At 48.1% G+C, this 18821-nt stretch overlaps 1 long non-coding RNA gene and 2 other non-coding genes across 3 annotated transcripts; all 3 read left to right on the forward strand.

Annotated features, from left to right (window-relative positions):
- Positions 1-4003: 4003 nt before the first annotated feature.
- Positions 4004-13529, forward strand: LOC112928140 (uncharacterized). Its single transcript, XR_003236698.2, has 6 exons — positions 4004-4162; positions 5486-5605; positions 7849-7921; positions 8322-8519; positions 10913-11014; positions 11094-13529. It is a non-coding gene; the product is annotated as an uncharacterized lncRNA (long non-coding RNA).
- Positions 5140-5273, forward strand: LOC112928281 (small nucleolar RNA SNORA71). Its single transcript, XR_003236725.1, has one exon. It is a non-coding gene; the product is annotated as a small nucleolar RNA SNORA71 (small nucleolar RNA).
- Positions 6762-6894, forward strand: LOC112928282 (small nucleolar RNA SNORA71). Its single transcript, XR_003236726.2, has one exon. It is a non-coding gene; the product is annotated as a small nucleolar RNA SNORA71 (small nucleolar RNA).
- Positions 13530-18821: the final 5292 nt, after the last annotated feature.

Raw genomic sequence — 18821 nt, forward strand, 5'->3', positions numbered from 1 at the left:
GGCTCCTGCAGACTTCACAGGGTTGATTCTGGACTACCAGCTTGGACCCTGGGCATCACCTCCTTGGAGCAATCTGTCCAGCAGCCAGAGCTCCATTTCCCCAAGAGAAGGGGCTCCAAGCCATGGAGATCTCTCAGCCACTGTGAGGTCACAAACTCCAGGATGGTGGAATGTTGGCCTCCTAGCTATAGCCCAAATCTTTCTTAATGAGACCAGTATGTTGAAAGCAGGATTCCTGGTATGTAATTATACCTTTTTTTTTTTTTTACTTGCCTCTTTAGACTTTCTAAATAGAGGAAGTATCTTTTTCCTGTCTTTAGAAAAATATCAGGCAGGCCTCATAGCTTTTCTTAGGTACTAAGTCTTTAAACGCTGAAAATAGTGAACAGTGTTTCCACTCAATTATTTTAAATGCCAGTCTAATATATATCACATTTTTAGCGATAATAGCGACTTCTCTCACCATCTGGGGCCAACCGCAGGGTGGGCTGCTCTCTGCTGAGAGTGGAGGGGAGACTTCTCCCTTACCCAACATGCGTCTCTCTTCACCAGGAGGACTCCTCTTACTTTCCTACCCCTAGTATCTCCAGGATCAGAACAATCAGAACTGGCATAAAGATTGAGGTGGAGGGGAGATTTCTCTCCAGGTTGGACACATATTTAAGATAGGTCTTTCTCTCTTGGCCTCTATTTCAGGGGTTCTTTGAAGAACCTACCCTTTGTCCTAGGCATATGAACAGGCCAGTTCCTTCCAGGTGGTCCCCTCCCCCTAGCAGGCTCCCTCTCGGGCAGGACCTCTTGGGTAGCAGGCGGACATTCTGACACTGGGAGAGTTCTCGCACCCTGGGCCCTCAACCACCAGCCGGGGATAGGTTCTTGACTTGGCCGCGAGAAAGCATTCGAGGACCAATCAGAGTAAAGTAGAGCAGAGAAGCTTCATTGCATAGCAAAAGTACACTCGAAGAGGAGGTTGTGCAGGTGCACTCAGGGAGGCAGTCATGAGCAACCGGCGGAATATATACACGTAGGGTTCTGGAAACAGTTGCAAGAACTCCGGAGAGCATCACGCGAGCTCGAGACTAGTGACTATGCGCAGGCGCAGTCTGAGTCTCCTCTCGCGGTCACGCGGTAGGGACGGTCTCCTCGGAGTCCTCTAGCGCCCCCAGTGGAAGGGTCCGTCTCCGTCAGTCGCAGGCTAACTGGGGCTTTTGCGCATGCGTGCCGCAGGTGCCCCCCGTGTGGCGTCTCTGCGGGTTTTTACCGCCACGAGTATCCTGTTATCCAACAGGTGTAAGGTCGGCTCCGTGTTCCTTGTCCTTCTTCCTCCTGCTGCTTCCCAACATTTCCCTGTTCTACCTGCCTCACTACCACCGATGCTACATCTGCTGAAGAAAATGATGAGCCTTGGACGGAGGAGTGGGTCACACCTGGCTCCCCTGAGCTCCCTACCAGGGTAGCAGGTGTCCAGCTCCCACGGGGTTCTGCCGCAACCCCAGGTCCTCCACTTGTTCTCCCTCTTGGGGGCAGGGGGTGGTGGTGGCGTGGGACTATTTTAAGAAACAGAACACATAATTCTCCCTCGTTTTAATGTCTAACGAGCAGTCACTGCTCAGTTATTTTTTTCCTAAATTCTGTATCTGGTCCAACACCTTCTTTGGAAGGCAGCTGCCATTTTATCAGATGGAACCTTCAGAAATTGCCAATACTGGGCCACAATTTGCTTACCACAAGGGCAATTTCTTGTTGCTTAGCTTTTTAAGTCGTGGTGACTCTTTGGTGGTGCCTTGCTGCAATGCCCATTTTAGCATCTTGTTATGCTGATGATTAACGAGCCTCAGCTCCACCTCTTAGACGCTCAGCTTCTTCTCGGTACTGGGGATGCACAAAGAAACTGCCCCAGATCCTTTCCCTGGCATCGTGAGAGCAAAGGGTGCAGGAGAATAATCTAGGATTGAATCGTGGCTCTACCCTTTTACAATCTTCTTAGGGCACCCTTGCCTTAATCGCCAGCTTGGGACAATAAGGCCCCCAGCCTGAGCCAGGCAGGAGGCCCGTCTCCTCCTAGGATGTCTCAGACTCCTGGGGTACTGGGAGCTATGGAAGGGACATGCTCTCAGCCTTCTGCTTGCTGCTTCTCTCCTCTGGCTGCAAAGAGTTGATCAAAGGTAGATGGCTTTAGACCTGGGCTGATGAACCTAGCAGCTGGCAGCCACTGAGGCTTATGGAACAATGGAAATGTAGCTGGTCCAAATGTCAGTGTTACACATGCATCCGATTCTGAAGACTTTGTTCAGAGAAAAAAGATACCAAATATCTCATTAATAATTTAAAGATATTTAAAAATGGTGAAATGACAAGATTTTGGTTATGTTGGGTTAAATAAAATATACTATAAAATTAATTTGGGGATCCCTGGGTGGCTCAATGATTTAGCACCTGCCTTTCTTTAAAAAAATTAATTTCACTCTTTTTTTGTACCTTTTTAATGTGGCTCTCAGAACATTTTATTTTTATTTATTTATTTTTAAAGATTTTATTTATTATTTGAGAGAGTGTGCATAAGTGGAGGTGGGGGGCAGAGGGAGAAGCAGACTCACCTGCTGAGCAGGGAGCCTGAAGTGGGGCTCCATCCCAGGACCCTGGGATCATGACGAGCTAAATGCAGATGCTTAATCTACCGAACCACCCAGGCACCCCAGAACATTTTAAATTAAATATGTGGCTAGCATTATATTTCTACTGACAGTGCTGCCTTAGACTTTTCAAACAGCACATTCTCTCAGGCTCATAAATAATCCCACAGCGTCCTCGCTATGACAGAAGACCTTGGCTTTCTCAGAAATATTAAAGTATGGCAACTAGTACGCTTGACCATTTGCTCTGTGCTTTGGTTTCGATATCAATCATTTCACATTATTCTTGAAGCAATGCTTTGAGGGGAAAGCTATGATTTTGTCCACTTTTCAGAACAGGAAAACTCAAGCTAGGTAGAGGAGTTGGGTCATTTAGTCAAGGTCACACAGAGCATATAAGCAAGAACAGGAGGCAGGAGAGGACACCGACACCAGGGCTTCAAGAGTGCACACCTGACCCCGTGGTACAGCGTCTTCATAGCTATAGTATCCGTGGTCCCTGCTCATCAGGGAGTTCCCCAATGTTCTCACAGTCTTGAAATCCCACAGACTCCTCCCAGGTACACAGTATGGAGAAGCTCACCTTCAGAGATTCCTCCCACCCTCTCGGTTGTATCCCTTGGGCCTGGATCTCCCCACTGTGCTGACCTAGTCAGTACCAGGAATCTGAGCGGAGGGGAGTGGGGGACCCTCTCCTCGGGCTGTTTATACTTCAGAATGTGGGCTGAGTTAGTGCCAGGATTGCCTCAGGTTCAAGACGAACACATGGCCCAGGATGCAGGTAGTTTAGCGCTTGTGAGATTTGGCAGCCACAAGCCCCCTGTCTGCAGTGTCCTGCTGGGAGCATGGGTTCTCTGTCTTCTTTGCCACTATGCAGATCTGATCAAGTCCCTCCTGCTTCAAGGACTCATTCTGGGGACAAAGGTTAGCAGAACACCCGCCCATCTCTTTAGGTTTATCTCCTTGTCACTCTCACGTTCCACTTTCAAGTCATCAGAACAATATTTTAACCTGGCGATGTTCAAATATATGGTCAGAATTCGTTCATTTATTCAACTGTGCCAGCCCCCAAGTGAGGTACTGTGAATGCAGTGGTCAATCAGGCAAGAACCCTATTGTCCAAAATACCTGCAATTAACATGAGCTCTTGGTAATAACAGCTCCTTACGTAGAGGAGTAACCATTTCGATGAATTAGTAACAAACCAGTGGCCAAAACAATAAAGAGAAAAGCAATATAAGTGAGAGAAATGTTATTTCCAAAATTTCAGGCTGTTCTTGAAAATTATCGCAAGCCCCACGGAGTCAGAATTTGACCTCCCCGCCACCAGGGGGCGCGACAGGACCGCGCGCGCGGGATCCGCCCCTGGAGGCGCCGCTCTAGGCCGCAGCCCGCGCTCCCGCTGCCTTTCCGCGGGCGCCGGGCGGGTGAGGAGCCTCGCGTCGCGTGCGGTCCCGCGCCACCCGGGTCCATCTGCCGCAATCCTCAGACATCCGCAGCCCCCCGCGCCGTAGCTCGCGGCGCCCGGGGTGAGTCCGGGGCGGGGATCGCCGGGCGCGTGGTCTCTGGGCTCCCGCCACCTTAAGGGGAAACTGAGGCCCGGGGCGGGCGCGGAGAGCCGGCGGAGGTCAGCCCCGGTTCCAGGCCCCGCTCCTGGCTCCGGGGCGGGCCTCTGGGGGCGGGTCCTGGAGGAAGGGGCTCCCGGGACGGTCCCGCTGAGCGCGGGCGGCGGGTGCGCAGCCGAGGCCCACCGCGGCCCGGGATGCGCACGCGCACGCGCCCCTCCGCCCCCGGCCGTGGGTCGGCCGCCTACCAGGTGAGCGGAGCCGCCTGGGCCTGGGCCCACCTGCGGTCCGCAGCGCTCGGGAGGGAGAGTGCGCGAGCCGGGCCGTGCGGAGCGCGTGTCGGGGCCTCCGGTCGGCGGCGCCCGCGGGGCCCCGAGCGGCCGAGGGTGGTTCCCGCCTCCCCCCGCTCCTGGTGCCCGGGCCGGCGGGCTCTGCGGGACGGTGATGCGCGGCGCCCGAGGCCGGCCCTGTGTGCAGGGGTGAGGCCTGGGTAAGTGCTGCTGCGCGTGAGGGGGCGGGGGGGTGTCCCTGGAGCTCAGGCTCTGCGGGAGGAGGCCTGGTGTGGTAGGAGGCCGGAGGGGCCCGGGTTCAGATCGTGCCTCAGCCCGGGGCCGGCCGCATAACCTTGGCTCATCACTTCCTGGTCCTGCGCTTCAGCTTCTTGCAAGTGCGGAGGGTGCCAGAGCTCTGGAGGGACAAGAGTCCTTGCGGGTGTCCTTTGTCTTTGAGGCCACAGTGCCCGGCACGTAGTAGGTTCTCAGGCTGTGTTTGTGGGGTGAATAAGCAGTTGAGGCGATCTTGCCGGGAGTTGGTCTTCCCGTTGGTGACGGGAGGTGGAATCTTTGCAGGAAGTGCTGATGGTGCTCGGGGTCCTGGGCTTGGCGGCGCAGCCGGGGGCGCGGAAGGGCTTCCTCTCCTGGCTCACCGTGTGTCTTTTGTGCACCTGCATTCGAAAGTGATCGTGGTCTGTCGGTGTCCTGGTCATTGATAGTGCAGGGAGAGGAGTTGCTGAAAGCGCTTCCCCGTGTTTGGAGGGTCCACTCCTGTCCCTTCCAAACTCTGGAGCTTTCCCACACTTGCTCCCCCTCACCTCCTCTCAGGTGCCTCCTGGTGCCTGCCGTCTTGCATGCTCTCCGTGCCTGGCTCCGCGAGGTTTCTGTCTCAGGCTGTAAAGGAGGAGCAGGGTGTGTGTCCTCCCTCAGTGCATGTCTGAGTTGGTTGTCTGGTCTTCTGACACTGGTTTCTGATTTCAGCGGCCCGGTGTCCCTTTCTGCCCCTGTGTTTCAGGTGATTACTGGCTGCCTCTGTCCTGGTCATTGGTAACACAGGCTGAAGAGAAGCTGCAAGGTTTTCTGGATGTTCACAGGTTCCAAAATGGGACAGCCTGAGGTGACGGAGCACGACGAGGTAGGTGGAGGGAGGCGGGCTTTTAGTGCTTTCACCTCCTCAGACCAGATTCCCCCAGCGTTTTCCTGTTAGTGAGCATAGTGATATCCTGGATGTGTAAAGCCACGCCAAGTGCTTCTTGTCCCCTGCAGGAGGGTCTCATGACTGTTGTCCCACATATGTGAGAGGTGACCTCCGGGAGAACCTGGATCGGGAGGTCCCAGGTGAGCGGTGTCCTGCGTGGGTCTCTAGAACTTAGGGCTGTGAGGCCACAGGTGTTCAGATGATGTGATGTGGAAATGAGTGCAGGTGAAGGCTGCTTCCCAGTGTTCCCAGCTGTCTGTCCCCTCAAGCAGGTCTGGGCCCTCTTCTCCTGAGAGCCCCCAATGAAGGCTCCTGTGACCTGGAAAGCAGCAGTGTGGGGATGGACAGAGGACTGTATTTTATTTTATTTTATTTTTTAAAAGATTCTTTATTCATGAGAGTCATAGGAAGAGAGATGCAGAGACATAGGCACAGGGAGAAGTAGGCTCCGTACAGGGAGAAGTAGGCTCCGTGCAGGGAGCTGATGTGGGACTCGATCCCGGGACTCCAGGATCACACCCTGCACTGAAGGCAGACGCCCAGCTGCTGAGCCACCCAGGGGTCCCAGAGGGCTGCATTTTTTTTTTTTTAAGATTTTATTTATTCATGAGAGACACACACAGAGAGAGAGAGGGACAGAGAGAGGGACAGAGACACAGGCAGAGGGAGAAGCAGGCTCCATGCAGGAAGCCCGACGTGGGACTCGATCCAGGGTCCTCAGGATCACACCCTGGGCCTCAGGCGGCGCTAAATCGCTGGGCCACCGGGGCCCAGAGGGCTGCATTTTAGAGGCAAACTGAGATTTGTATTGGGTGCACGGCTGAGTGCTGTTATATGAGCCTGAGTGCTGTTAGGTGACCACTTACACTCAGTCTTCCAGAACCCAGGAATCCTCAGTATTTCTGCACTGTTTGTCTTCCCTTCATCTCCTGGGTGGGCGTGGTAAACCTCTGTGTGAGTAAGGGGAAGCTTCTGTAATCTCAGGCTGTTAGTCTGGGCATTGGCCTGTGTGCCAGGCTCCTAGTTCAGGCCAGTTCCCGGGTTGCTGCCCAACCAAGCCTCCCTTCTTGGCCCACTCACTTCCCTTTTCTGCTCCTGCATTCGAAAGTGATCATGGGCTGCCTGTGCCCTGGTCATTGATAGTGCAGGGAGAGGAATTGCTGAAAGCACATCCCCGTGTTAGAAGGGCCCATCCCATCCCTTCCAAACCCTGGAGCTTTCATACACGTCTTTCTTCCCACAAATTTGTGTTAATTCCTGGTACTCGGGGCTGTGTGGCTTGCCTAGTGCCCTTTTTGCCAAGCAGGGCCCTGCCTTGGTGCTTCTGTTCCTGGGCCAGTGGTAGAGCCATGATGGAGGTCCCTCTTCCAGGGCTCCCCCCAGGAAGCTTTCCCTGCCTTCGCATCCCACCCTTCTCACTCCCTCACCCCATCTTTCAGCCCGGGTCACACTGGACATTGGTGGTTTGCTTGTCTGCCTCTTTTGCTGTGGTCTTAAGGGCAGTGCCTCACTTGGTGTCTAATCTGTAGTACTTGGACAGGGCAAAGCAAGGCGGAGGAGACTGAGATGGCCACATGGTAAGGCAATGGGCCCATCCCATTGTACAGCGTCACTGGGAAGACAGCGCCCCAGAGCAAGCCAGCCTGCTCAAGCTGAGGCATCCTCCTCTTCTTGGAAGTGTTTCTCTCATCTTGGTCACGGGCTTGACCCACAGTGCCCAGGGGATGATGTTTCTCTGTCCTTAGATTAAGGGGCAGGGAATGGAGTAGTAATCCACCTGGGCAGAACACATGATAGTTGGCACATAGGTAAGCTACTCTTACACACTAGATGGAGGACCCAGGGCCCTCCCACCACCTGTTTCCCCTCTCATCCCAGGCTTGTGGCTTCCTGTCAGCATGGCACTCTCCCTAAAACTTGGCCTTGACAATGTTTTGGCATAAACTGGTTAGCAACAGATTGAACACAGGCACATAGGTTGATGTTGATGTTATCGTGTCACAGATCATCTGCAGACCCCTTTCTAGAGTTAAGTTTTTGTCCCTGAGATAGTACTGTGGGACTGTTAAGGAATAGCAGTAGGCCACGTTTGTGGGTTCTCTAATCTGCTAGCCACTGTGCCGGGTGCCCTCTGCCCACTGGGGCCTGCCGAATGCTCATCTGTGCCTTGTGTTTTGTAGGTGGGTCTGCACTTGCAGAGGCACCATGAGAGGTGTCATCTCTTCAGCTGGGCACGAGGCCATGGGGCCCAAGGTAAGGTGTTCACATCTCTCTGGAATCTTGTGCCCTGGGGTTTAAATGAGGAAGTGAGATGAAAATGTATGTCTTGTGAGCTCCCAGTTGTCCCCTCATTGTGGGCAACCCCTCAAGTACCAAGCCTCTAGAAAGCTGTTCAAGTAGGTGAGGGGCTTCCCAGGGCAGCTCCCCAGTGTCAGCAGTGGGCCCTGATGGAAAGCATGTGGATTTAGGCACCAGAGACCCTGGTCCAGCTTCTGAAATTACTTAGTTTTGTGACCTGTTCTCAGTCTCCACTTCAGCAAAGCATAACTTGGATAATGGTGAAATGTTTTAAAATTTTTTCATGGGTTGTCGTGACCATATGATCCTGATTTTTTCCAACTCAAAAGCATTTCTGATTTTTTTTTTTTTTAAGATTTATTTTAGAGAGAGAGAGAGAGAGAGAGCGTGCGCATGCAATGGGGAGGAGCAGATGGAGAAGAGAGAGAGAGAGACTCTCAAGCAGACTCCACAGTGAGCACAGAGCCCCCAACGTGGGCACGATCCCACAACCTGTGAGATCATGACTTGAGCTGAAACCCGAATTGGGTGCTTAACCAACTGAGCCACCCAGGTATGCCAGCATTTTCAGTGTTTTATGCTGGAAGTGTCTTGACTCTCTGGCACGGAGGTGTTACAGGGTCTCTACAGGGTACACAGAAGCTCCTCTGTGTTTGGCTAGGGCTGCTCACCCTCCCTCAGGCCATCCCCCAGACACCTGGCACCATCCTCCCCATCCTTCCAGGCTCTATTTCTGTCCTTTTCTGCTCCTGCATCCAACAGTGATTGCAAGCTACCTGTGCCCTGGTCATTGATAGGCAGGGAGAAGAATCACTGAAAAAATTCCTGTGTGTGAGGGATCCAGCTGTCCTGGAGCTTTCTCATGCTAGCTTTTTTTTCTCCTGCTGTTCCCTTCAGAGCTTGGGCTTTTGCTGGCTCTTATGTGATGTGGTGATTGGGCTAGCCCCCTGACCTGTTGGGGGCTCTTTCTGTCTTTTCACGTTACAGATCCTCTTGTCAGCAGTCAGTCTACACGTTTCTGTATGGGTCTCTCACTGGAATAAGTTCGTATAGCACTCAATGGCACTCATGAGAATTGCAAATCATGGGTTCTGCTTTATGAATTTATGGGAGTGGAGGCTAGCCGATAAGAGCACATTAGTCAGGACAGTGTGTGGACGCATTGCTCATGTGTTTTGTCTTTGCTCCTTTACTCTTTCTTGAGCACAGTGTGGATTGCTTCAGGAGCTGTCAGTAATGTTAAATAAATAAAGAAAAATCTAGATGGGGCCTGCACTAGGGGCATGGGGGAGTTACCATGTCATGGTCTGCCAGCAGTTGGAGTTTTCTTGTCAGTCACTGATGGAGGAGAGTGTTGACTTATAACCTTGCCTGTTGCTCGCTTTTCACGGACTTCGTCTGTGTCTTGTGGGTTCTTTTAGAAAGGGTAACCCTAGGGGTTGACTGGAGAAAAAATTTTCAGGCCTGTGGATCTTTGAATCTGTATTGTAGACTGCGGACTTCCTAGCCTGCTTTCTAGTTCACGTCTGTAGGATATTGTGACTGGGTGCTTGGTGTGGTCCTCCATCCACAGCAGGCTGACTGGCTGCTGCCTTTTGTGCTGTGCACTGCCGATGTGTTCAGGGAGCAGAAACCCTGCAACGGTGCTTTCACTTTGTTTTTTTTTTTTTTTTTTTTAATTTTTATTTACTTATGATAGTCACAGAGAGAGAGGCAGAGACACAGGCAGAGGGAGAAGCAGGCTCCATGCACCGGGATCCCGATGTGGGATTTGATCCCGGGTCTCCAGGATCGCGCCCTGGGCCAAAGGCAGGCGCCAAACCGCTGCGCCACCCAGGGATCCCGGTGCTTTCACTTTGTATACTCAGATACAGCGTGGTGCCCCTGACAGATACAACATGGTGATGCTAAGAGCCATGTCTTGATGATCACATGGTGATGCTAAGAGCCACGAGGGCGGTGAGGTTCGAGGTGAGGTCAAGGTGTCCATCGCATTGACCCCCGCCCCCCTCCAACTTTTGGTTGGGGCTTCTGTCTTGTTCCCGAGACCTCTTCCCTTTATATTCAGGTATTATGTTTGCAGATGGGATCCCTTTGTGCCAGTTTTGTTCCCATCTCACAATGACGTGGAGGTAGTGAGAATAACATGTGAACAACCTGGTGCCCAGGAGCCATTGAAGAACCCAGAGGGTTCCCTTGTCTTTCCTACCTGCTCTGTCCCTTTTGCATCAGGGGACTTGTCCTGTCCTGTAGCCTAGTTCCTGGTCTCTGGTTCCTCAGCCAGGCTGGAGGATTTAAGGGACAGTGATGACCATTCTGAAAAGACAGTTAATCACCCCATACCCCGCTTCAGACCTGGTAATTCAAATGTCTGAGGGTAGAGTCTGGAGATTGAGTTGGGGTTCCCTTACACTGTGTCCTCAAGCATTCAAGATATTTCCTCATTTCTCCTTCAAGTGGGCCTGGCAGTGTTGATCTTCACAGGTCTGGGCATCTAACCAGGACAAGTTTCATCAGACGTTAATTTTGCATTTGCCTTTCTTGGCTGGGTCTTATTAAGTGGGACTTTGCAAAATAGAATGGCAGGCTGAGCAGGCAAGTCATGACAATGTGGGGGAGAGCTGCTGAGGATGGTGGTCCATTCCTTTGCTCAAGATACAGTGGGACTCAGGGTCAAGCCCCTGACAGCAGTGAGCTGTCCTCCTGTGGCTAGCTATATGTGGTCAGTTGCCCTGATCATGAATTATTTGAAAGAAAATAATTTATTATAAAAACTGGATTTTCAAGATGTTTTCCTTTTATTATTAGCCTCTCTTCTGGTGGTAATCTAGTTTGGCATGCATAGACTAGATGCTTAGGCCTGGTTAATGGGGACCCTCTCAGTGATGTCACTTGGGGAAGGAGGCAATGGAGACTAAATGCTTGTATGCTTTTTCTTCCTCTTAGATCAGCCTTAGATCTGGAGGCTGTTGAAGTAAGTCCCCAGGCCATGAGTCCGTGACCCTTGGGATGACTTGGGATCTGAATTTGCTAATCTGTCTCCCTGAGGTGAGTTCATGCCCAGCGCTGGGGGACCCAGAGGGTGGGAACTCCAAACCATTGGTCTCACCTGTCCTTTCTTTTTTAGATTCTCTTGGCATTATTGGACACCAGAAGAGCAGAGGATGGAGGAGTCCTCCCCAGAGGATGGAGGAAGCATCCCCAGAGCACCCCTGGCTGTTACTCAGCTCATTATGAACCAACTCTTCCCTCCACACAGGAGATCGGAGGGAAATCCCTGGAGCTAGGGCTGGTGTCCACTTCAGCTGGCTCGGAATCTTGACATCAGTGCCCTGAGAATCCGTGGACTGGGAAGGCCAGCCCCGTGTCCCTCTGCTGTGCCTGGAATGACCTTAATGACCAAGAGTTTTTCTTTTGAATTGTAGCAGCTCATCACTTTACTCTCAGCCCACCCATTTCAGTAAGCCTTACAGACTCACTGTGGCTGCTTTTTAAGTTCGTAACAAGCTGTGTGCCTCTGAGGCTGGATGTGAAGAAGTGGATCACAGCCAGCTTATTTTCACCCCTGAGCCTCTCCTGTCACCATCCTGAGGCTTGGCATGTAGGCTGCAGTCTGAGGTGTTCCGTTAGGACTAGAAGGTGAGGGCACCTGGGTGGCTCAGTGATTGAGCATCTGCCTTTGGCTCAGGTCGTGATCCGGGGTCTTGGGATCGAGTCCCGTATTGGGCTCCCCACAGGGAGTCTGCTTCTCCCTCTGCCTGTGTCTCTGCCTCTCTCTCTCTGTGTCTCTCATGAATAAATAAAATCTTTTTTAAAAAAAATAAAGGTAGTAACAATACAAACAGGTTTGAAAAAATCCCTATGCTTGGGAAATTTTAAAACATGGTTTAAAATAATCTCATCAGGGGCCCCTGGGTGGCACAGTTGGTTAAGGCATTGGACTCTTGGTTTGAGCTCAGGTCTGATCTCAGGGTTATGAGATCCAGCCCTGAGTCAGGCTCTCTGTTTAGTGTGGAGTCTGGGTGAATTTCTGCCCCTCCCCACTTTCGCGTGCTCTTCTCTCTTAAAATCTTAAAAACAAAACAAAAGCCTAGTAGAAGATGATACCATAAGGGGAATTAGAAATATTAACAACTGAATTGAAAATTTTTGCATACCAAAGTTTGAGATGTAGCTCAAGTAATTCCTAAGGAGAAAATTATGCCTCTTAGGGCTTAAAATAGAAAAAAGACTGAAATTTAATAACAAAACAAGTAATGAGAATAAAAATTAGAGCAGATTACTTTTTTGTCTATAAAAGTTTATACTTTGACAAAATGAACAACATTAAAATTGCCTCAAAATGAAAAAAAAATTGCCTCAAAATGGAAAACTTTAATAAAGACTGCAGGGGAGAGAGCTCAACAAGTGATTTATTTGCATGTTGCAACATGAACTTTTGGTCACTATCAAAGCTGTGCTTTTCTGACAAATCTTGGATCTGCCCCCGAATGAATCTATAATGATCCAAACATATGGCTCATTGTTGGGGAAAATTGAAGTCTATTTGAAGGGGGTACAGGGGTCTTTGAGGTTTTGGCTTCACACTGTCCAGTTTGGTCAGAATCCAGCTGTAGATAGGTCATGAATGAGAAACATCATTGATCAGGCTTTTAGAATTTTCCTACCAGTCGTGAAGATCGCAGAGATGGACCTCTACTAAGACAGTAAGACTAAACAGCAATGAGCATGGAAGAGAGTGAAAGCCTCTTGAGGAATTTCTGAGGATGTAGTGAAGGATAAATGACTAAAAACACATGAACTGTGAAGACATTGATAAAGTAGGAGCTGTGACTGACTCACTGATTGACAAGGATGTTGAAACCTTAAAATCACTAGACCATTTTTTAAAAAATTTATTCATGAGAGACACACAGGCAGAGGGAGAAGCAGGCTCCATTGCAGGAAGCCTGACTCGGAACTCGATCCCGGGACTCCAGGATCAGGCCCCGAGCTGAAGGGAGACGCTTAGCCCCTCAGCCATCAGGTGTCCCTAAACCTTTTTCTTTTTCTTTTTTTTTTTTTAAAGACTTTACTCATGGGGATCCCTGGGTGGCTCCGCAGTTTAGCACCTGCCTTTGGCCCAGGGCGCGATCCTGGAGTTCCGGGAACGAGTCCCACGTCCAGCTCTCATGTCAGGTTCCCGGCATAGAGCCTGCTTCTCCCTCTTCCTGTGTCTGCCCCTCTCTCTCTATGTCTAAGTAAATAAATCTTAAAAAAAAAAAAAAAAAAAAAAAAGACATTTGAGAGACACAGAGAGAGGCAGAGACATAGGCAGAGGGAGAAGCAGGCTTCCTGCAGGAGCCTGATGTGGGACTTGATTCCAGGACTCTGGGATCACGACCAGAGCCAAAGGCAGATCTTCAACCAACTGAGCTACCCAGGCATCCTGGTCTTTAGACCATTCTTGTACCGGTCTTTTTGCTTGGATAGGAGTCTGTTTCTTTGAACCTGAAAAGTATAAAATTATTCAAATGTTTTTATATTAATAGAATCTCTATGTAATTAACTCTGAAAGATGGAACTTCTTTTGTCAGTGTTGTGTTTTTTATCCTAAATTTGGTAAACAAAGAGCTCTCACAAATTTTGAATTAATTGAAACCTAGAGAATGCTAACATCTAATTGTATCTTTTACACTTTCTTAAGGTGAAAGGGCAAATCTGTTGTGTTACCTGGTGGCCATTCAAGGAAACCCAGAGATACCTTAGGACTAAAAGACATTTTAACCATCTGATTCTGAATTTGGGGAAGGAAAAGGCAACAATTGTCAGAGGACAAACGAACACTTCACAATTTTCAAATATAAGAAAAAGTTACTGCAAGATGATTTTAAAAAACACAGCAAAAAGTACATAGCTATTAGAAACTTAACTTTTTTTTTTTTTTAATAAGGAACTTTTGTTGAGACAAATCAAGAGTATGCCAGGTAGCATCCAGATGGCCAACAGACACATAAAGACATGCTCAACATCACTCAGCATCAGGGAACTGCAAATCAAAGCCACAATGAAATATCACCTCATATGAGTCAGAAGGGCTAGTATCAAAAAATTAAGTCTTGTAGATGTGGAGAAAAAGGAACCCTTGTGCACTGTTGGGAATGTAAATTGGTAAATTGGCAACCACTATGGAAAGCAGTATGCAAGTTAAAAAAAAAAAATAACTACTGCATGATCAGTAATTCCACTATAGGATATTTACCCAAATAAAAACAGTAATTCAGGAAGATAGAGCCACCCCTATTGTTTACTGTAGCATTACTTAAGATAACCAAATATGGAAGCAACCCAATTGTCCATCCACAGATGAATGGATAAAAATGTGTGTGTATATACACACAGAATGGAACAGTACTCAGTCGTAAGAAACTGAAAGCCTGCTACTTGCAACAACATGGATGGATCTAGAGGGTATGGTGCTAAGTGAAATAAATCCATGAGAGAAAAGTGATTTCAGTCGTGGAATTTAAAAAAACAAAACCAAAAGAAGACCAAAGCAGATTTTTAACTATAGAGAACAAACTGGTTGCCAGACAGCAGGTGAGAGGGGATGGGTGAAATAGGTGAAGAGGATTAAGAGTATGTTTTCTGGGCAGCCCCGGTGGCGCAGTGGTTTAGCGCCACCTTTGGTCCAGGGTGTGATCCTGGGGTCCTGGGATTGAGTCCCGTGTTGGGCTTCCTGCATGGAGCCTGTTTCCCCTCTGCCTGTGTCTTTGTCTCTCATGAATAAACAATAGAAATAAAATGTTTATAAAAAGTACATTTTCCGTGATGGAGCACTGAGTTGGATATAGTATAGAATTGTTGAATCAGTAGACATTGTGCACCTGAACTAATATAACACGTCAGTTACACTGGAATTTTAAAGTATCTGGGAACAGAATAACACTTTTTAAACAAAACCCCTAAATTCTAGTTTTATTTCTGTGTGTGTCAACCATGCAACAGTGTGCAGTAAAGGATTTATAAACCTACCTTTTTTTTAAGGATTTTATTTACTCATGAGAGGCACAAAGAGAGGCAGAGGGAGAAGCAGGCTCCCCGTGGAGAGTCTGATGTGGGACTCGATCCCAGGATTCCAGGACTGTGGGATCATGACCTGAGCCAAAGGCAGACGCTCAACCACTGAGCCACCCAGATGCCCCTATGCCCCTATAAACCTTTTTTATGGATAAACATTGAGCCAACTTTGTCAAAGTTTTTATTTATTTTTAATTTTTTAATTTTTGTCAAAGTTTTTAATGTGGGTTTTTGTTTTTTAGGAACATGGTAGTATAACTCAAGTCAAAAAAATTGTTAATAAGTTTGTACACTTAGAGTATAATTTATTATTTTTGTTTAGAGACTAAAAAATGGATCTTATTTTCAAAATATAATTTTATGAACATATTACATAAAAAGTTATATCCTAGTGATTTACCATTATAATAAATTATAATCATTGCCTTAAACTATGTGTATTATCTTATATACATACTTGCATCTTCCCATAATTATGCCAAATATCGTCTTAGTCATTTTTGTTAATTACCATTATTAGCAAAGTAAATACATTTTGTTTTCTCTAGACTCCAGAAAGCTAGAAGACAGGAAAATAACTATTTTTTTCCATTGGTTTAGACTTAGTATTCTCTTTTTATATTTAAACACACCAAAAGAATTTAAAAAACTAACACACCATCCATCTGGTTAATTTATAGCTCTTTTAAATGTATAAGAATAAGGGATATATTAAAACTAGGTTTGGTGACTGAAGTTTGAAGTTTATCCGTGGACTCAAAGTAACATTTGAGGTTTTACAAAAGGATCTAAAAATGACAATTTTTTAAAAAAGATTTTATTTATCCATGAGAGACACAGAGAGAGAGAGAGAGGCAGAGACACAGGCAGAGGGAGAAGCAGGCTCCATGCAGGGAGCCCGACGTGGGACTCACTCAATCCCAGGTCTCCAGGATCAGGCCCTGGGCTGAAGGCGGCGCTAAACCACTGAGCCACCAGGGCTGCCCTAAAAATGACATTTTAGCTAAAATATTATCTTTTACAGTTGGTAATGGTATAAAGATAAGATCAAAGCCCCTGCAGGGCTTCAGCTTGAGCTGTGGAGAGCATCCCCATCCTGATTGGAAAGTCTGTCTGCCTTTGTCCTTTGAGAGTTGATAATATTGTCACTCCCTTTAAACACTCTTGAGTCACATACCAGGTGAAAAATAGGAATTAGGCAAATAGAAATGAAAATGTCAGCGTTGTTCATAAGAGCTAGATGGGGAAGGCAGCTCTGTACCCAGCGGGAGGGCTCCCTAATACCTAACACCCCCTGAATGCAGCCTTGCCCATCACTGGCAGGGGCAGAGCTTTCATGAGACCCAACAGGGTTCTTTAGGAAGATCTTCAAGCAAACTGAGGCATCTAGCGATCAGGGTGACACGCTGAGCTCTTAAAGTACAAGTGAGGGTCAATTTTTGATCACAGATTTCAGCTGAAAATTACCCAGGCATTCTGATAGCCAGGGAAATCCTGAATGGGCTGTTTAACACATACTCAGGGAGCCCCAGAGATGGGCCAAGCTGTTCTTCCAGCTTCAGAATTGTCCCACAGGAATGGAGGTAGAGAAAGATGGGTGACCCATGGGTTTTCGGGAAGACTCTTGCTGAATTGTCCCAGAAGTATTGGGGTTGAAAGAGTCATGGAGGCGGAAATGATTAGATCAGAAAAGTCATCCATTATTTTGGAAGGGGGTGGGGTATGTTGCAGGTTTTTCTTTTTCTTTTTCTTTTTTAAAAGATTTTATTTATTTGAGAGGGAGCAAGAGTGAGGGATCATAGAGGGAGAAGAAGAGGGAGAAGCAGACTCGCTGTTGAGCATGGAGCCTGATGCTCGGCTTGGTCCCAGGACCCTGGGATCATGACCTGAGCCAAAAGCAGACACTTAACTCACTGAACGCCACCCAGGCACTCCTGTTGCATGTTTTTCACATGGCAATGACCAGATCCCTCACAAAGCTGCCTTCTCCGTGAGAGATGAAAGATGGATGTGCCAGAAGAAATGATCTTGGGCAAAAAACCCTTATGCCCAAACCTCGTTTAGAAAGACAGGAATCCCTGCCTTCAGGGGACAGTGTGGGTTCACTGGACAGGGAATTTACAAGCACAGAGGACTAGACTGGACACCAGTGGGGGTCCCCAGGGTTTGGGACTAGGGAATACCCCGGGACCTTTACATGTCTCTGAGGGAATAAAGACATCCAGCAGCAATGGGGGAAGAATTTCCTAATAGTTCAATAAATGAGGGCACAGGGGATATTATGCTTAATTTAGCCAACCTAAAGAAATGAGACCCTTTTCCACCCTAGTTTTGTGGAGCAAGATGCATATCTGACATTCATAGGAGTTATTGAAGGAACCAGGATTTACATCTAGATGTTGTCTTTGGCCAATATCCCAACAACTATTGGGACAACTCTGTAATAGAAAGTGTTCTTCCAAGTCAAGGAACACTTTTTTTTTTTTTTTTAATGAAAAAGGTCAGTTTTATGAATAAAGCTTGACAATTAAAAAATCTATAGGTGTCTTTGGAGCTTTTGTGCTTCAGTGGCACAAATATTGTGGTTAAGGGCTGTGCTTCCTGGAGAGCTCCCACACTTCTTGTAAAACCAAGATTTCTATTCAGCCTGGCACAAGTTTGACTCTCAGCCAAGTTTAGCTACCTTCTACTTAGAGTAAATCTTGGGGCTAGAAAAAACCCACAAGGGCTTTATCCTTAAAATACTCTCCAGTGGCTTTTTATTTGTAAGACTAGCCACTTCTGGGCGAGGTTAGAACTTTCTGTCTTCCCCTAGGATGGGCTGGAGTAGGATATGCTGGGAGGACATCTTTCCTTTGTCAGTGGTCCTCAACATGGTGCTATTTTACCCACCGCAGGGGGCTTTCGGCAATGTCTGGACACATTTTTGGTTGGCACCATTGTGTGAGTGTGTGTGCTACTATCTAGTGGGTAGAGGCCTGGTAGCTGCTAACCATCCTACAGTGTAAAAGGATGGCCCCTTGCAACAAAGAATTATCTGGCCTAAAATGATTACCATGCTGAGGTTGAGAAACTTTGGTTTAAGTCCAGCCTTTTCTATGGCGTGTCTCACTCTCTCTGCATCTCAGCTATAGACCTCAATGTGGAAGGGTGCTCCCAAGAGCTGTACAGTGCACAGCCTGCACAACCACATGTGGCAACCCTGTACACCCACAGGGAAGATGGGCACCAGTGTCCCTCAGGGATAAGCCTGGTATTGTGCTCCACAGGTGGAAGGAGAATGGGTGTGAGTTGAAGGACATACACACATACACAAACACACACATAGAAGTGGAGCTACAGGATAGAGTCCTAGTGGAATTCCATTCCCTGGTACTTACCGTTTGGAGGCCTGGCCCTTCCCCTGCTCTAGTTTGCTTACATGATCAAGTCTCCTGTTTTCTGCATCAGCACCGTCAAGCTGGGTGTCTGTCACCTACAAACCACAGCATCATGACTAAAAGGCCGAGTCTTTTCTCAGCTTTCAATATGCCTGCTTATGGTTATTGTGTATGATGGGCCAGGCTCTTGCATGAGGCCCAATGGGTGTTGTGCTTCTTTAGGAAGACTTGCCTGCTGTGAAGCTGGCCTAGCTGACCCAGGAGTCCAGCAGGCAAGGTGACACACTAAACTCTAAGTAAGTGTGCTTTAGCCTTTGCTCACAGCTTTCAAACAATAATTCATTCCCAGAGGCTCAGCTTATCTGTCAATCTACAAGCATGTCTGCTAACATTAAATATAAAGTAGGCACGCTTCC

The sequence above is a fragment of the Vulpes vulpes genome, chromosome 14, assembly GCF_048418805.1.
Source record: "Vulpes vulpes isolate BD-2025 chromosome 14, VulVul3, whole genome shotgun sequence".
NCBI lineage: Eukaryota > Metazoa > Chordata > Mammalia > Carnivora > Canidae > Vulpes > Vulpes vulpes.